Genomic DNA, 15,011 nt, shown 5'->3' with positions numbered 1-15,011 from the left:
CATAAAATAACAATATTTCTTCTTTAAAATAAAAAAAACTCCTCAAAACCAACTTGAATTTGCTTCCAGGACAGGTAATTATTTTCTTGACAATATTGTAAAAAAAGGGCAGCTAGTTTCCCCATAGTTCATTTCTAGATACACTTTCAATTCTTGCTCTGACATAAGATGTTATTTTTGCCATTATAGCCAAATCCCATACTTTGTGAAGCTGTTCATTCCAAGAAGAGAGTAATGTAACTTTCCAGTTTTGAGCCGTTAACAATCTTGCAGCCGTGAACAGATAGGATGCAAGTTCCTTGTGTTCTTTCATTATAATAGGCTGCAAATAGTTCCGCTAGATCTAAGGGAACTTCATATGTCAATTTATTTGTTATTATTCTATAATAGCCATCTTCCAGTATTTTTGCATGTCCACCACATATGGTAATCTATTCTTCCTTTTGCACCTCAGACATATTTTGGAATGTGATTTATTTATTGCTCCAATAATTGCAGGAGTCCGATGCCATCGTACCATAACTTGGAAGCTGTTTTGTCTTACATTTGCATTCACACATGGGCAATGCAACCCTATGAAGCTGGCGGGTGGAGAGTCTCTGGCAGAGGAACCGCTGGGCTCTGGTCAGCAAGGGTGAAAGAGAGCAGCTTTTAATGTTACTTTTCTTTTCACCAGTGTCTTTTAAAAGAAGAAGAAGAAGAAGAAGAAGAAGAAGAAGAAGAAGAAGAAGAAGAAGAAGAAGAAGTTCCCTCCTACTGGTTCCAGTAGAATGGAAAATAACAGCACAGGCTCCAGGGATACATTTATTTTATTAAATTTCTTTATCATCCTTCATCCGATGATCACTGGGCAGTTTACGAGATAAAAGCACACAAAAATACACACCATAGTAACAAACAAAATCAGTAACACCCCCCCTCCAGTTTAAAAGGCCATAGATTGTTTAATTAGCCATGGGATAAGAGTCTTTGCCTGGCAACTAAAGATACGTAACAAAGGTGCTACTCGAGTCACCCTGGAGAGAGCATTCCAGAAGCGGGGAGCCACCACAGAAAAAATAATCACTGAAATATACAACAGTGAAGTAAGGTGCATCAGTAAAAGATCCCCACAACTCACAGAGAGATCTGGAGAAGCAGAAAAGTATTAGGAACCCACTTAGTAGCCCAAATAAACATTCTCTAGGTAGTTCCAAAGTTGTGTGGGCGCCAGTATCAAAGACTCCACATTTTAATTGGGATCCTTATGGCCTAGATCCAGTCACAGGCTTAGTCACCTACCATAAACTAGCTGTGCTCAGGTGTCCAGAATCCCTTCAGATGCAGAAAGGAATAAGCAGGTGGGTAACACTGCTTCCATGATTTACAGGCAGGATAAAGCTTCTTGATTGGCCAGATCTGGTATAAATACTGGAAGGCTCAGCTTCTATCTTTGACTGACTGATAAAGAACCACCCTTTGTCTTCTGTACTTCCAGCTTCTCCAAACTGAACTACCAGATTCAGCCACCAATTTATGCCAAATGACAAAGGCCCTCTAGAATTGCAACCCACAGCCTTGGCCTAACAAGGACAGATTCAGAAAACCCTTTTCCTAGAAATCATTCCATGTGCTTGGTCTTGGTTCCGAGAAGGATCATAGAAGACAACAAGGCAAGGCAGTAGTACAGAACCATGGACTGCTCTTTTTTCATTTCCTAATATTGCAGAGAGCAATACTGCTAGCCACAGTTTTCCATTCCTTCTGCCCCACTTCTGTGTCACTAGTGCAGATGGACCGTGTTCATGTCAGCACGTGTGCAACATTGCACACACAAAACCCTAACACAATCATAGCTACAAGTTTGCATTTTTATAGCGTTTTATTAACAGATGGATTTAGGGCAATGCAACCAGTTCCACAGCACTGGGTGTTGAGTTTAGGGGACGCCGCAGGGTATTGCATCTATGACGTAGTGCAGGGATGGCCAACTCCCAAGAGACTGCGATCTACTGGCAGTGATCCACCCCTTTTGGGGGGATTCAGGTCAAAGTTGTTGAGCTTGTTTGACGGAAAAGGAAAGCCCCACTTTCACAATCTACCTGTTGGACGTGCCTGACTAGTGAATTGAGCTGAATGGAAAGTGAGAGGTGGGTGGGGTGGGGTGCAAATTGGGGCCTCACACACTGAAATTTGAAAGACAAAAGTCCGCCCCTGTTTCTCAATAGATATCCATGCCTTGGTAATATGGGGGAAGGAGGAAGTGAAATCTAGGGGCAGAGGAGAATACGTGTCTGCCAGTTCCAGTTTTGATTTTAAAATTCTCCTCCTGGTGAAATTGGAATTTTAAAATTCTCCTCCTGGTGAAATTGGAATTTGAGAGGGTGGAAGACAATAAAGGAACAGGATGCGAGGGGAGAGAAAAGAAGAGAGGAGAAATCTTTTACGACAGCTGCATTTTTCATTCCCTGCCAGCATGAGACAACTGTTCCCATTCAAAGCTTCTCTGCTTTTGGGTTTCCATTGTATAGTTAATGCAATGAGATGCCTCAGAGGTAGAAGCTTTTACATAATCTTCTGTGCATAGCAAGTGGGAGATGGTAAGAGCTGAGGGCAGGTCAAGTGGTGTGTGTGTGTGTGTGTGTGTGTGTGTGTGTGTGTGTGTGTTTAACTATTCATGGCTGCTTGATTGCCTAAGTGGTGGGTGTTGCTTTCAAACACAGCAAGGTGCATTACATAGGCACTAAAAGCATCATTGCCCTTTGCAACCTTGGCCTCATTGACTTGGGGAAATCGCATTAGCTCCAAAGAGAACTTGGCTCTATTGTGCGAATAAGGAAAGGGAATGAATTGCCATGAAATAGGCTCGATTACGACCAAGGGAATGCAATTCCTCTTTGCGGAATTACAAAGAGTGTGTTGAGAAAGTAGAGAGGGTGGCAAAAGAGAAGAGGAACTGAGATTCGAAATCTTGGAGTGACTTCTCATATCTCATATCTGAAAAGTCTCAGTTTGCCAACCCGAAACTCAATGCTCTTTGCTCTCACAGGGATTCCTGTTGGAGGAGGAAGGTGTCCCATTCTGTGTTTGTGACAGATACTGAGGTAGCTAACATAATATTGAAAGAAACAGATCAACCTTAAAATTAGAACAATGATCATGGGGGGGGGGGTTAAAGCAGAAGGATAAAACCAACTGGAAAAGAAACTGGGAGATTAAACAACATCAAAAGCAGAAGTCAGACAAAAATGAGAGTCAGAAACTGTGGGAAGAATACCCATTTTACCTGCTGGTGTCGGGAATTCCAGAGATGAGGTATCAGACATGGCTGGAGGTATTTAAGCAGGGTGGGTGTCTGGAAATCAGGTATGCTGTTGCTGCATCCTGAATTGAGCAGGCCATTGGAGTAGGTGGTTTCCTCCATGGCCCAATCCTCAGCCAGCACCTAGCTAACTTCAACAGGTCCACATAGGTAGAAGATGCTGCTCATGGGAGCATCTGGGAACAGACAGAGAAAATGCTCGATGGGGATTTGGTGACTGTCCAAGCAACTTCTGTGGGAGCTGCCCAAGGTACTGATTCTGTGAATTGGCACCTTCTACTTCCTGGCTACTAAGAAAGGTTTCTGCTTAACCTGAATGTCCATCAGATCTTGTCTGGAGGCTAGAGGGCTCACAGCCAGCCAGAAGAAGGTCCATGGACCTTAACAAGAAGCATCAACACAAGGAAAACAAAACAAAAAGCAAAGCCCCTGGATACTCACATTAAGGGCCCCAGATAGGAAGGACCCATTCCTTTCACAGGAGTGCATTTTGTACAAAATGCTGGTGACCCACACAGCTAGCTGGAGCTTCTTCCACCTACTTATTTTCTAAGTAACTTTTGTTGCTCCTTTGCAGATTTTACATCCTTGACCAACCACCTTTGCCTCAATACTGTTCCTATGGAGGAAGAATGCACCACTGGAATTGGCCGAGATACAAACATCAAAGGAACCTTCTGGGTCAGACCAGTAACCCATCTAGTCTAGTATCCTGTTCTCACAGTGGCCCACCGGATGCCCCCATGGGAAGCTTGCAAGCAGGTCCCTAGTACAAGAGTACTCCCCACCCTGCAGTTTCCAGAAAGTGGTATTACTGCCTCCAACTGCGGAGGTGGAACTAGTAGCCATCAATAGCTGTCTTCTCCAAGAATCTGTCCAATTTTCGTTTAAAGCCACCCAGGTGGGTGGTGGTGATACAAATGATTCACAAATGTGTGTGTGTATATACATACATGCACAAACTTTGTGGGAGGCATTTCTACAGCAGTGCCACGGAAAACAATGAAAAGGGAATTACTGTACTGTACACTTTTGCCTAAAACAGATGAAACAACCAACTGGCATCTCAAATGTAAATAACAGAAAATAAAAACAGAATCCTCCTATTAGACTTTTTATCAGCGTGGTTCTTTACTAAGCAACTAGCTTCTGAAATGGCAGCTTACAGGGACATTGAATCATTCATAGACAATTTAGTCAATAATCCGCATTATGGGCTCCCTTAGTTCTTCCTTTGCAATATTTAGAGCACAGATCATATAGCAGCTGGGGAAGACCTATTAAGGACCATTCCTAGCGATAATCCTGTTTTCAAAACTGCTTTTAATGTGCATTTCCAGAGATATCAAAGCTGCCGCTCTCTGGTCAATAAAGCACACTTGGAAAGGTCATCCGATATGAGCGGGGGGTCTCAACCTTGTGTCTAAATCTATATATACACAGGAGTGAGTTATCCCATGAACTTTATGTTGAAATACTTCACTTTGATTTTGAAAACTTTTCAGCAGATTGACATATTGATGTTCCTCCCACCTTACAAAATATACATGCTTAGATGGTTAAAAATGACCGATTAAGAAGATAAAGAAACTTTCCCACATGAAATTTGAAAGTGGGTGAAATTTGAAATTTGAAAGTGGGTGAAAGACGAGATCAGGGGTGGATAACCAATCCTCTGTGTAGGTGTAGGGTAGCCCTCCAAGCAATTTTTCTGCCCCCCGCTGCACCCCTTTGAATTTGACAATGGCAGCCCAAAAAAAAACACAAATGTGTGTTTGTGTGTTTAAGCAGACACAGCACAGAGGATTATAGAGAGGTTTAAATCTCAAACCCCTGATGGATGGCAGAGACTGGTCCATGGGGTTAGTGGTTCAGTGCTCTACCAATCTCAGGGTGAGGTCAGGGACACGGGTGGCATTGTGGTCCAAACCAGTGGTTTTCAACCAGTGTGCTGTGGCAACACTTGCCTCTACCCCTTGAATGATGGTGAGGGGTGCTGTGGGCAACACTTGCCTCTACCCCTCTTTCTTTCCCTTCCTCCTCTGATGCCCTCTCACGTCTCTGCCTCCCAAAGGCTGGCACAGCTGTTTATTGCAACAGCCCTGGCTATAAGCTCCTCAGGTGAATTGTGCCTCTGGGAGGCACCTCTCTTTGGGGCAGCGGTGGGGGCAGCTCAGAGACCAGGGGCGGCAGCAGCAGCTGCCCAGAGGACTCCCAAGGAGAGGGGATAGGAGAGGAGGCAGAGGGAACACTCCACAAGGGGAGGGTGTTGAAAAAGGGTGAGAGGCTGCCAGCTCTGCAGGCAAGTGGCAACATAACTGGGCTCCTGAGTCCCACGGGGTGTTGCAGAAAGAATGTAGTTGGTCAAGGGTGACGTTGACTCAAAAAGGCTTTAAAATCTCTGGTTTAAACCACTGAGTCTCTTGGGCTTGCTGATCGGAAAGTTGGCGGTTTGAATCTGTGCGACCCCCGCGAGCTCCCATTGCTTTGTCCCAGCTTCTGCCAATCTATCATTTCGAAAGCATGCCAGTGCAAGTAGATAAATAGGCACTGCTGCAGCGGGAAGGTTAATGGCATTTCTGTGCCTTCTGGCTTCTGTCACGGTGTCCCACTGCACCAGAAGTTAGTCATGCTGGCCACATGACCCGGAAAGCCATCTGTTGGCAAACGCCGGCTCCCTAGGCCTGAAAAGCGAGATGTATGCCCAGTGGCGGAGCTTCATGCACCGGGGGGGGGGGGTGGAGAGCAGGTGGGGGCAAGGCTGGCACGTGTCTTGGGGGCGTGGCGCCCAGCGTGCAGGGATGGAGCCATGATAGCACCCCAACGGGATTGCGCTGCCGCCGCCGGCGCACTCCCCCCGCACTCCTATTCCTCCGCCAGTGTGTATGCCACACCCCATAGTCACCTTTGACTGGACTTAACCATCCAGTGGTCCTTTACCTTTTTCACTTTTTAATTTCAGCGTGGTATTCAGAAGCATTACTACCTCTGACCATAGAACCAGAGCATAGTCATCCTGGCTAGTTGCCACCAATAGCTTTCTCCTCCATGAATTTGCTCAATCCTCTTTTAAAGGCATCCAAGCTGGCCTCCACTGTCTCCTGTGGGAGTGCTTTCCATTGTTTAACCACGAGCTGCATGAAGAAGTCCATTCTTTTATCTGTCACTGGATGCCCACGAGTTCTAGTTTCATGAAAGAGGGAGGAAAAGTTTTCTGTGTCCAGTTTCTCCACACCGGGCATAATTTTACACATTTCTATTGTGTCACCTCTCACTCACCTTTTCTCTAAACTTGGAAGCCCCAAATGCTGCAGCCTTTCCTTACAGGCAAATTTCAATATCTGCCATTTCCTGTTTAAAAGGGATGAGGTGGTAGGAAAAGACCTCTGACTGAGACCCTGAATAGCCACTGCTGGTCAGCAATATTAGATGGGCAAAAACTCTGACTCGCTTCAGGCCTGCTTTCCATATTTTGTCTCCACATCGCTGACTGCAGAGTGTGGAAGCAGGCCGACTGGAAGTCAGGTATAGCATAAATGACAGAAGCTACAATAATGAAGTCAGGTGTCTCAAGAGCCCCATGAGAGATCATAAATTTCAGGGGGCCAGGATTGCAGTGTGTTCACTGCAAACAGAATAATGTAATGGTCATATTTCCCATCAGTATACCCACCTCCATGTAAATGTTTATCCATTGGCTCAAGCATTTCCCTGGGGATATAAATGTTCAAAGGGATTGTTCTCCATCATAAATGGATGGCATTTCCCCCAATTATTTTATATGATTCCCCCAGACTTGGTACTTAATTATGACTCACAACATTCCTGTGATCTAGGACTGCAGCTCTGGCAGAAATGAACGTGGCTGAAAGTTTATGGGAAATGGAACTTAGCAAGATGTCTTATACTGAGTTAGAGAGCATTGGCCAATCTAGTGTGCTATTGCTTATACTGACTGGGAATGGCTCTCCAGGGATTTGAGGCAGGGAGCATTCCTATCCATAGCTAGAGATGCCAAGGACTGGACCTGGGGCATTCTACATGGAAAGAATGTGCTTCTAGTGATCACAGGAAGCTTCCTTGTCTTAAGTGATGAGTACATGAAGCTGTCTTATCAGTCCATCTCCCTCTGTATTGTCTACAATGAATGGAAGCAGCTCTGTAGGCTTTTAGTCCAGGGACATTCACAGCCCTAACTGGAGATTCTGAATACTGAACCTGGGATTTTCAGCAAATCATAAGAATGTAAGAAGTCTCCTGGATCAGGCCAGTGGTCCATCTAGTCCAGCATCCTGTTCTCACATTGGCCAACCAGATGCCTGTGGGAAGCCCACAAGCATGATTTGAGCACAAAAGCCGTTTCTCTCCTGCAGTTTCCAGCAACTGATATCAGAAGTATTATTTCGTTCAGTCATGAAGGAAGAGCATCACCATGCTAGTTCTCTACTATTAAGCTACAGACCCTCCCCAGATTCAGACATTTGGGCCTAGTCACTAACTCATCTGCATGAACTACATTGACCTTCTGGAGCCAGACCCCTTCTGTGGCACCAGGAAGGGCAGGTGGTGGAAGGAACATGTTTGTGCAAGGAATAAAATAGATATAAAAAGGAGAATTCCCTGGAAGTCAGGACTGAGGCAAGGACTCTTTAGTAAGAGAACCCCAGGAGAGAGTTAAAATCACAAAATATGCAACAAAGTTAAGCGTGGAAATATAGGTGATTAGACCTTTAAAATGTGCTCGGCCAAGTTCCTTCCAAAGTCCCCTTCTTTCTCTAGCATAGAAAAAGACCACACGCTTGGTAAGTTAAAAATGGTTTACTTACAAACTCTGCAAAGGTCAGATTCATGTGGTTTTACATACAGCATTCATGGAGAGTTGCACAGGCAGTAAAGCTTGGCATAGTTACAGTAGTGGAAGTTTCTAAATTATTGGTATAGGAACTCAAGAGTGGCTTGTAATGGCCATGCAGTCTGAGCTGCAGCAACCAGCTCAGACCTCCTCACATGCTGAACGTCTGTGGTAGGCTGAAGGGGAACAAAGGCTTGATGACCTAGTCCCTCTCAAGGTGAGCTAAGCCTGGCAGGACAGCTTTCTAATTGTCTTAACCCCTTCATGCATTAATTATTATAGAATTGTAGAATTGTAGAGTTGGAAGGAACCATGAGGGTCATCTAGCCCAACCCCATGAAATGCAGGAATCCTTTGCCCATTGTAGGGCTCAAACCCATGACCCTGAGATTAAGAGTGCTATGCTCTACCAAGTGAGCTATCCAACATTTTTGGTTAAATGAAACTGGTTATCCCGCAGAACTTTCACTCAGGCTAGATATGTGCAGAAACCCAAACTTCAGCTGGTGTTCATTTTAGACAGAGCTGGTGAAGACAATCCCTGTCCATTGCTACTTGTGCAGGGATACCCCACCTGACCCCTCCATCCACAAAGAGCCTGATGGACACCCTCATCTCCATGGGTGTGTTGTTTCCACACGGATGTTTCACAGCTGCTGCCTCCACTGCAGGCAATGGTGAGATGAGGCACAGCGCTCATCTGAAGCAAAATTAATTTTTCACAGTGGCAGATGCAGTTTTGTTGATAGACTGCTCTGCCATCTGGCAGACGTCCACCAAAGAGGGTGGGCCAATTGGTAGCAGGCAGCTTCCATGGCAAGGAAGCACAGCAAGCCACCAGTTGGGATGTTTGTCACTTCAGGAGCCCAGCTAAGCTTTTATGTGATAGGATAATGAAATCCAGAGGGTGGGAGAAAGAGACAAAACATGGGAGCTGGTTTGCAGTGATATGCTGATTTATGAGAGAGATCATGACAGGGCTGTGAGACAATTGTTTTGTTTCTGAACCTGGGCAAAATGCAGCCTGCTGATATCTTCCTGGCAAGCATATCATTAATATATATATTTGTGGGAATGTACCTCGACATAACTCTGACTGCAGGCAACCCTTACAACCACATTTTTCAATGCTATGTAGGGATGCACTGACCAGTTTAATCTGATTATGTTTCAGTTTCAACTGGCATTCAGTCATAGCTCAATTCCATAATTGGTGTAGAATTTTTTTTAAAAAACAAAACACACGCACACACAAAGTCTGCATTTAAATTGTATGCATTTCCATAAGATATACACCTTTTGATGCTTTGCAATGTGTTCGTCCATAAAATATGCATTTGGTGCACCGCTTTTGTGTCAAATGTGTATGACTCTATTGTGCTCAATCTGGGGTTTCCTTTGGTTCAGAAGCTGTAGCTGGTACTGCAGCTGGTGCAGAATCATGCAAACAGGTTGCTGACTGGAGCACATATGGACATGCACATGGGACACATGTGCTGATAGAACTGCGCTGGCTGCCAGTCAGTCAGTCAGTCCCCTGGCTCTGTTCAAGGTCTTATTGTTAATATACAAAGCCCTGAACAACTCTGGACCAGGTTCCACGAAAGACCGCCTGCCCCTGTAAAATTTAGCCCAGTAAAATCACTAAGATCACCTAGTTCTGGGCACCTCAGTTGAAGCAGGATATTGTCAAGCTGGAACATGTGCAGAGAAGGATGGCCACAACAATGAAGGGTCTGGAAGCCAAGCCTTATGAGGAACAGTTGAGGGAGTTGGGTGTGCTTAGCTTGGGTATGTTTAGCCTGAGAAGGCTGAGTGGTGATATGATAGGAATCTTTGATCTGCTGCTTCTGAGGAAACAAGATTCCAACCAAACTTTATGAAGAAGACCGTTCTGGTAGTAAGAGCTGTTCAACTGTGGAAAAGATTCCCTCAGAAGGTGTAGGATACTCCTTCATTGTTTTCAAACAAATTTGGATGGCCATCTGTCAGGGATCCTTTGGCTGTGATTCCTGCATTGCAGAGTTTGGACTAAATGACTCTTGGGATTCCCCCCAGCTCTAAAATTCCCCGATTCTCTTATCTTCCAGAATCTCACCTTCCCTTGTTCCAGCCATTAAAAATTACCCACCAATCTGCACGGTGAGAATTAGCTCAGTTTGGGTACTGAGCTGAAATCTGGGCCAGAGGAAACAGGTTATACTATAATTCCCCCCCCATGTAAAATGAGTCCCTATTTTCTCCCTTTTGAATGGGAATCTGTTTGCAAGGGTCCAGGTCAGGAAACAGAAAAGGGCACACATCCATGGGTAACACAAACTAGGGCATTACCCCTTCCTCTAACCTAATCCAGTCACGTGCAATTGTCAAAGTGGAGCAAAATGTGGAGCAACACTGGTTAAACACCATCAACTTAAGCATGTGCATATTTGGCTTTTTGTGGGTTCTTTGACACATTTTTTGTGGGTTCTTTGACACATTTGACATTCAGCCAAATAGGCTCCTAGAGTGTGTTACATATCATCAAAACAAGACAGTCCCTACCTGCAAACTTACAATCCTAAAAAAAGGACACACAAGGGGGAAAAGGGATGAGGATGGAAGAGGAAAAACCTCAAGCACCATTTCTTAAAGAGCTGTTCCTATAATGACCAGTTTGCACAGCTCAGGGGCAGGAGATACCTGATGGAGCTGAGGGCCCAGCAAAGCTGATGGAATGAGTCCCACTGAGGTAATCTGAGGGAATGCTTGCTCCCAAATGAAAGTTGAGGGGGTGGGGAGTTCTGATGTGGCCAATGCAGTGAGAGCTGCTTCCCAGCTCAGATGTCAACTATCCACGCTGGATTCCTTCAATGGGATGCACTTAGAGATGTAAACCCAAATTTGCAATTCACACCTGCATTGTGCCCTAATAAGTCATTGCAGTGTATAACTACAGGGAACTCACTAGAGCTGGATTGGCAGAAAGATTTGGCACGCCTGGAAAAGTGAATCACACTCTTTCCTGCCACATTAAAGTTGAAGGAATTTGTTGGTTTTGGTGATCTCATTCAGAAGCCAAATCTGATTGGCTGTTTGGTGTGAGAATGTAACCTTGGCTTTTGCATGATCCCTGATTGGTTATAATCACACGGTGAAGATGAAAGAAGCCCTTAAGAAGAAAGTTGTACTATTATTTTTTAACGAATGCAAGCAGGCACAATTCCACACATAAACAGCACACATCTGACCACTAAGATGATGCTTGCACCCTTTGAAAACCAATTTTTCCAGTCAAAAACATGAACCTCACTCTCTAAACTTCTGCTCAACACAACTTGACTTTAGCCAGTTTGTCAGCCTCCTAGGAACATTTCAGCTTATGCTATGTTTCGGTAACAAACAACAAAAATGTAATTGGGGCAAAACTGTAAGACGCTGTTGAGTATAATTTTGTTTGCTGTGGCATGAACTTCAGCAGGAATTGCATTTGATGTAGAGTTGAAAAGCAAAGGGAGATAAATGTCTTAATTGGAATCAATATTAATTTTGTGCAATTTCGTTTTCTCCATACTTCACAGCAAATGTAATTATCCCTCCAGAGCTCCGTCAGAAGAAGAAACCAGCTGCCTAAACAAATAATGGAAGTGCCCAGGAGGTGGGGATTTTATTTGTGGGATTTGATTCATACTTCAGTCCTCTTCAGGGTTTCAAAGTGCACTGTTCCTGATCTTGTGGAAGCTTCTAAACATGTTCATCCAACTTAGATGGCTTCAGAAGAGGATGGGGGGGGAATCATGGAGGAGAAGGCTTTCAATGGATATTAGCCATGATTGCTCTGCTCTGCTTCCATGGTCAAAGCCAATGGCATTTCTGAATACAGTGGGCAGCCAATTAAGCTCACTTTACTTATGCAACCACAACCCTGTGTGTGTGTGTGTGTGTGGGTGGGTGGGTGGGTGGGTGTGGGAGGAGGGAATAAATAAATATAGAACGGGGAAAATCTGTTGTATTTGTTTTTCCCCCTCACCAGTGCACTCAGCAGGTTTTCCCACCACAGAAAGAACTTTTTAAGCTCTCTGCCTTACTTCCTGGGTTCTGGGAAGGCTGCAGGAATGCATCCTAGAACCATCCTCCAAACACTCAAGAAACTGGTAAGTAGCCCTCACTTGGGGGGGTGGGGCAGTTCCAAGGGTTCCTGACTCTGCATGATTTTGCCTTTGTGCATAGACCCCAGGGACCAAACCCTTGTGTACATGGCAGGTCCATCGTACCAGTTACTGAAAAATGTAGGAGACAAGAGTCATCTTGCATTTGGGTCCTCTTGAGGGTTTCCCACATGCATCTGGTTAGCCACTGTGAGAACAGGATGCTGGACCAGATGGAACATTGACCTGATCCAGAAGGTTCTTCTTAGGTTCTTATGGGAAACCGCGGGTAGGTAGAATGTGTTTGTGCTCAGGTCCTGTTGGTGGGTTCCCTAGTGGTTGGCTACTATGAAAACAGGATGCTGGAGTAGATGGGTCATTCTTGGGCTCTTCTTTGGTCCTTATCCAAACAAGCTTAGAGGAAGCCATTCAGGCCTCTATGTTCAACACAGGTAAGCTGGAGCAGTTTTTTTTTCTGATAAAGTTTATGAGATTTCTCTTCTTTTCCTCACCCACCCCACCCCAAGAAACTGCTCAGAATAACAACCTCCCACAACAATGCTCCAAAAGAATAATTGTGTTGGGGTGTCGTCAGGATGCTAAATGGTGTTCAGGCCATTTCTTTAATAACACTACAAGTGGTGGGCAACCAAAGAAGCTGAATGTTGGAAGATTTGGAGCAGATAAAAGAAATTACTTCTTCATGCAATGCGCAGTTAAACTATGGAACTCACTCCCACAGAAGGCAGAGATAGCCACCAATCTGAATGACTGTAAAAGAGGACTGGATTAATTTACGGAGAAGGCTTATCAATGGCTGCTAGCCATGATGGTTATGTTCTGCCTCCACGGTTGGAGGCAGCAATGCTTATGAATACCAGTTGCTGGAAACCACAGAAAGGGAGGGGGTTCTTCATGCTCAGGTCCATCTTGCAGGTTTTCCATGGGGCTAGATGGGCCATTGGCCTGATCCAGCAGGGTCCTCCTTCTGAGAGCTTTTGACCTAATTTCCCTACCTTGGATGGACTTTGCCTACTTTGACTGGTCCTTAGCTGCCTTGACTTTACTTCTCTGGAGATTACCTGAGGACCCTCAAGCACCAACTGAACAGGATACTCAGGACCTAGAAGGGAGGGTGCTGAAAATCAACTATAATGAGAAGTTGCATCAGGTTGCACTGACACAATTTTGGACAGGACTCCACAATCTCTTTAAAATGCACAGTAGCAACAGTGATTTATGAGTGATGTGTCCCAGGAACCAGCAACTGCCCTTAATAAATTGGCAGCTCTGGAGCATCTGTTTTTCTGTCATTGTTAAGTCTTTTCTTCTCCTATATACGTAGCAGGAAAAAACCTGACTTTTCTCAAAAGCGTTTTTATTTTATGTTAAGGAGACTACATTTGCTCCCAACCCACCCTGTTGCTTCCATATCTGAAAGACATCCTGCCAACAAGTAATTAAATTTCTGTAGGCCAAAAGGTATCTGTTAGGGAGCCTTATCTTTTGCTTATCTATAAAGTCAGAAAAAAGGACCCAAAAGGCTCATTATAACACACAAAACTGATCAGGACCCCTGGGATGCAGGGGGATATTTACAAATCACCCTTTGAAGCAGGTTTGATAATAGCTGGCTTCTCCCTCTTCACACTGATGTAGTTATGGCACATAAATCTCTTATTATTATTATTATTATTATTATTATTATTATTATTATTATTATTATCATTTTTGCAAAAGATTCAACCATTAATTCAAAGCTAAAATTCGCTTCCATTTTGAGTGAGGACTCTGGTTCCTGCCAACTTTTGTTCTCGTGCTAGAGCACAGATAGGTAGCTAATTAATGCTCTGGTTCTTTGTTCTGGGAGGAATTAGCCCACCTACCTATGTTGTTCCTGCTGGCATTAGCAATGTGGGTAGGAGTTTCAGCCAGCCATCATCTCCCCCCCCCTCCCCGCAACCCATCAGCTTCGTTTTCTTCCTATTGCTGTTTGAGGAGGAGATAATGTGATGAATGTCTCATAATTTAAAGGCCATGTGATTCTCGACAGGCTTTCTAGAGCAACAAGAGAATGCTCACTACCTGGAGAGGCGCTTGTGCTGAATATCCCATTAAGAATTTGGGAGGAGAAGAAGGCACTGAATCGATTGACCATGACCAATGCTTCACAGGGAAGCTAAGGAGGAATGTGGTAATAAGATAGTGAGGATCTGTTGAATATACGATTTGTATATACTCAATCTTGTGTCAGATCACTACAGTACTGTTGTAGGTTTGAGAGGTCATTCTGGATGATATCTGAGGGTCCCTTCCAAAACTGTGATCTTGAAACTGTGGGGTTAGAATCCATAAGAGGAAATCTGTTGAAACACCCAGACTAGTTTCTTTGAATGTTAATGGACCTAGCTGGCCAGTTAAGAACTTCCATTTACATGTCTAAACAGAGTGCTATGTTGTCATAGAGACACATGGGTAGGCATTTCCCATGTCTTCATTAAACTACATTCCGAGGCACCCCTGCAGTCTCTTGCCACTTGGAGATTGGGGTTGACAGGCATTTTAAACTCCTGTTTTCAGCACAGAACAAGTGCTCAAGGGAGGGGAGAAGTGGCCTCTCCTCCTGTTCTAGGAGCAATTTTTCCAATCCTAAGGAAAAAATGACAGCTCATCTTCACTTCCCGTCTTCTGAATCCTAACCCTAACCCTGAGCATGAATCCTAACGCTAAC

The sequence above is a fragment of the Lacerta agilis genome, chromosome 8, assembly GCF_009819535.1.
Source record: "Lacerta agilis isolate rLacAgi1 chromosome 8, rLacAgi1.pri, whole genome shotgun sequence".
NCBI classification, from domain to species: domain Eukaryota; kingdom Metazoa; phylum Chordata; class Lepidosauria; order Squamata; family Lacertidae; genus Lacerta; species Lacerta agilis.
The sequence above is the reverse complement of the archived record's forward strand: the minus strand, read 5'-3'. Positions refer to the sequence as shown.